Source organism: Sapajus apella, unplaced genomic scaffold (assembly GCF_009761245.1).
Source record: "Sapajus apella isolate SASKATOON/1434 unplaced genomic scaffold, GSC_monkey_1.0 scaffold50, whole genome shotgun sequence".
NCBI classification, from domain to species: Eukaryota; Metazoa; Chordata; class Mammalia; order Primates; family Cebidae; genus Sapajus; species Sapajus apella.
In genome coordinates, this window is record NW_022436990.1 from 6,523,712 (window position 1) to 6,528,608 (window position 4,897).

The window sequence follows — 4,897 nt, forward strand, 5'->3', positions numbered from 1 at the left end:
GTTGCAAATTTTACAAATAGTTAAAAGAAACATGTTTTTGGTAAATCATTGCATTTGGTAACTTTGGCAAATTAGTGATTCCATAAATTGATCATTTGTTGATTCTGTGTGTTTGAATTATTGCCAACTTGCCAAGTTCTTTTATCTAGGACAGGGTTAAGTTTACCATTGTATCTCCAAAGTCTGCTGCTGTGCTTGGTACAGTAGGTATTCTGTAAATAGTTGATGAACTAATTAATGAGTGAATGGTTTTGAGTGAGGCGAATACAAAAAGGCAATATAACTACCAATGCTCCTGGCTTCAAAGACCTTACATTCTAGTGTAGACTGAGTTATACTCCAACCATTTTCTGTTATTGATTATGTAACTATAGTGCAACTTCTTCTGTATGTTTACTTATTCTTGGATTCACATGAACAGGTGAACTTTACTGTTATACCGTATTTGGGGACTATTTAAATGAAACTATAACTTCCTTCCATAGAGAGACGAAAACACCTTTTCAAACAGGCCAGAGTGAGGCAATATTCCACAGGGTTTGAGAGCAAAATTTCTAATAAAATATTTAAAACCCTAAAGGTAAGTTCTTGCATATGTGACATTTGCACAGCAATTCATTCTGAAATGATTGCCAAGCTGACTTGAGTGAGAAAAGCAAGCGGAAGAAGGAAGTGCCTGGCCAGGTCCACCTATCTCTGAATCAGAGGAAGTGCTCAGGCCAGCATCATGAAACAGCCATGGTGGGACTTTTTCTTTTATTTTCTTCTACCCCTTCAACTCACCTCCTTGTCCATAATCAGAAATGAGAGGAAATGAGGCAAAGGTAAGTCCATCCCTAGCTCATAGAGCTGACAGAAGACAGGTAGGTTGTATAGAGAGCTGGGCACTGTGGGCACGGCCCATGTTATAGTGAGCTTGTGTGGAACTGGTACAGTAAGAGCAAGCGGCTTTTCCTGTGCAGTGAGTTGGAATTAAACATGCTAATTTGAGGTCTCTTTCAAGTATTTTGTTTAACTCCATTGGCCTTTAATTCCTTTATATTGCATCATTTAATGTAATGTTATTTATATATGAAGCATGTTATGCTTATTAACCAATGTGCAAAAATCTAAAGTACAGATTTTCTATAATGGGCTAATTACAGGACTTTAAAGCCACCTACTGAGTTTTGCTGAGCTTCACAACAGGTTCACTGAACTGGATAAATTTATTCAAACGTGTGGAAATGAACCCCATTCTATGTGCAACCGTACTGGGAAAACACACAAATTATACCTCAATACCAGTTTAATGGGTCAAACAGTGAACCTGAATACTGAACTTATCTACATCTTAAAATAGTGGGGAAGCCAGTGGTAAAAAAAGGAAGTGCCCATTCAAGGGAGTTTCTCCCTGTTTGTAAACAGTGGCAATAAAACAATAAGCCTGGCCATTAGGAGCAAGTTCCCCATGCTCAGAAAACAGAGGTGGTTGCCTTTCAATGACCTTTGAAAATACACAACTTTCATAACCAAACCCAAGAGTGGAACGAAATGACGAAAGCTCAGCAAACACACATCCCAAGTGCAGCCCTTTAATCTTTCCTGAGAACAAGAGGCACGTTTTCTTGTGTCATGGCTTAGGAGAAATTCAGCACAGGGTGTTCAGAGTTAGAAATACAAATAAGGCCTAAAGATGCAGTGAAATTAGACACTCTTCAAACCAGTTTTTTTTTTTTTTCCCTGAGCTTGATCGAAACAGGGATATGTTGATCATGTTAGTATTATTTCTTCATTAATCCACTCTCAAATGGTTTCTTTCATTTGAGAGTTCCAGAGGACTTTAGACTTAAGCTTCATAGCACTGTATTTAAAACTATTATTCTAGTATGAATAGAATATGGATTATGAAAATACAAAGATTGGGAAGAAAAAAAGAAAATAGAGGTAGACAGAAGTCTGAGAGTCAGGTCAGGAACAGGAGGTGAACGGAAAAAGCCTACTTCCTATACTGCATCTTTGTCGATGAAAGTTCTGTTTCCAATTAGATATATTCCCCCCCTTACACACACACACACACACACACACACACACACACACACTCTCTCTCTCTCTCTCATATATGATCATATATGCTATCAGTGAAAACAGACATTTCTTTTTCTATAGCATCTTGCAGCAATGATCTACTAATTTTGTCATGAAAAGGAAGAGAATGTTATTTCCAAGGCTGCAAGAATTCCGGTCCTGTCCTCAGGGAACCCTATTGACAATGTACACTCCACCCCTTGGCTGACAGTAAGTAGGGTGTTGATAACCTAATCCATGCTTTTCTCTTCAGGGTGATGCTGGCATGCCAGCTCTGGAAGCCGTGAAGCCTAGATTTATACAGCACTCTCTGCAAGTGCCACACACACCAATAAAAAGAGAGTTCTTCAGAAAATGAGGTGTGACGCAGGCCAGCTTTGCCAAGACTCTCGGACCAAGAAATAAGGATTTAAATATGAAATACTAAAATTTAACACATGACTGAAACAAAATAGATGGTGTACTACTGAAAGCGTTTGAGGTAATTAATCAATGCTGTGTTTGTACATATCATTAAATATATTATGCTCAGTTTAGATTTGATTTCTATGCTCCTTTTATAAAGAGTTAAAAGAAAATACATTTGAATTCACGCTGATACCGAAAACATGCTCCTAGCTTCTAGTTTTTTGGATTTCAAATCATTTCCATTAACAAACAGCTATTTGCCCTCTAATAAAATATGTCATTATGCTTTATTCACATCGCACAAAAGAATCACTGAAAAATCGCCCCAATGATGGCCAATAATTACACATTTTGCTCCTGTGCTAGCGATGAAGAAATCTGTTCATTGGAGAAAGCAGGTGCTAGGGCGTCAAGCTAATAGTCAATGTGTGCCACGGTAATTAGCCACTGCGATCGCTAAAATTAACAATTAGCTAACATGCAATTCTCTTTTTTGCAGGCTGCAGTTTACTTTGTAGAATCCTTGCATGTTCTTAGTAATTATTCTGACAGCTTATTATTTTTATTTTTTCTGGTTTGAACACAGCTTTAACATTTGCATCAGGCGACCCAAATGTTCAACAGGCAGAAGTGAAACAACTGCTTGACTAGGCATTTTTGTGAGGCACACATTTGGTTGTTTTCTGAACTTTTCATTGCTGGGGAGGGGAGTGGTAGGGGTGAGAGCTGTGATTCTCTCATAGCTATTGTCTTCTCCCCTAGGGCCTTCCTCCAGGCCAGCACACTCAGCCATCCTGAAGCTTTTAGAAGGAAAACTGCCCAGTCAGCGGCAATTTAGACTCTAGGGAACAACTCCAGGGATGAAGTGCCACAGTCAAGCTGGTCAAAACATCTTCCTTTCATTCTTCTTCCCCGGAGTGTGTCTTTGGTTAATGCATTCACTGCCCCCGCACAACGCCCCCCACCCGCCCTTACTGAGAGAGAAAATGTAGCATCCTGTGTGGCCTGTTCTCGTCAGGGGTGTATGCTGAGATAATATTGCTAGAGCCTTTTAATGGATAGAATTAGGAAGGCCTCAGCCTACATGCCGAAGAAAGAAAAAATTAAAAGGCAAAGGAATAATTTGTTTCCAGAAATCCTCTGGGAGACAGAAACGTGTTGAAGGCATTTAAGCATTCAAGTAAGATAAATCGTGGCAAAAATTTAACAAACTGTGATTCCAAACTATATTAGTTTCCTGTCGTGGCCAAATTACTACAGATTTAATGGCATAAACCATACACATTTATGAGCAATGCGTATGGTTTATGCCATTAGATTTATTGCTCATAAATGTGTATGGTTTATGCCATTAGATTTAACCTCCAGAACAATACACAGTTCTGGAGGTCAGAAGGCCAAAATGGGTCTCGCTAGGCTGAAATCCAGGTGTCGCCAGGGCTGCGTTCCTTCTTAAGGCTCTGGGGCTGAAGCTGTTTCCTTACCGTTTCCGCACTCCTTGGCTCAAAGGAGTCAAACACCATTGCATCTTCAAAGGCAGCAACACCGCATCTCTCTCACAATTCTGCAGCCAAGCCACCCTCTGACCACAGTTGGGAAAATTCTCCAATTTTAAGGACCTTTGTGATTACACTGGGCCCACCTGGGTAGTCCAGGATCATCGCCTCCTCTCAAGGTCCTTAATTTAGTCATGTCTGCAAAGTCTCTTTTCTCATGTAATGTAACATAGTCACAGGTTCCAGGAATTAGGACACGGACATTTTTGGAGGGCCATTATTCGGCCTGTCATTGAAACCAAGGAAAATATACATGGAGTAAGTTTGTATTTTCTACCCTAGAGAGTCAGTGCACATTTAATGTCAGGGATTGAATTATTTGGGAGCGGTGGGGTACACAGGGGACAATGGATTTCCATCGTTTCCATAGACAATGAACTCTTCATGGCCCTCCTGTGCCAGGTTCCCCAACTGAAAATGGAGCTAGTACAGGTTGTGCTTTGTCCTGCCGCTCCCAGTCTCCTGAGTTTGGAGGGTCTTCTCACCCTCTTATTGGAAGTGGCACTTTTTAGAGTGCAGGCTTGTCCTGGCTAAGAGCTATCATCACGTGTTCTGTGCTTTATTACAGAACTGCAGCACTCTGACTTACTTACTGTGAGAATGAGTGACACAGACTGCTGTCCACGGAAACCCTGAACAACATAAGGAACTCTGTCCACTGCAGTCCTAGCTACTAAAAGGTAGCGACAGAGAGGTAGAGCTACATTCCTGAGAAGTGCTGCCACCTTGTCCAGGTATGAGCTGATTTTCAGGGCCCAACAGGGCTGTGACAGATGCTTCTCAGCAAGGCCCAGAAAATCTGTAGAGACTCAGGAGGGCCCGGCTTAGCAGGAGAGGTCGGGAAAGTGAGCTGTGGAAGAGGCTGG

General features: G+C 41.0%; 1 long non-coding RNA gene across 1 annotated transcript; it reads left to right on the plus strand.

Moving 5' to 3' along the window:
• The first annotated feature begins 366 nt into the window (after window positions 1–366).
• On the plus strand, window positions 367–2,539 carry LOC116526374. The gene is made up of 2 exons (XR_004258118.1): window positions 367–824; window positions 2,321–2,539. It is a non-coding gene; the product is annotated as an uncharacterized LOC116526374 (long non-coding RNA).
• The last annotated feature ends 2,358 nt before the right edge of the window (window positions 2,540–4,897 follow it).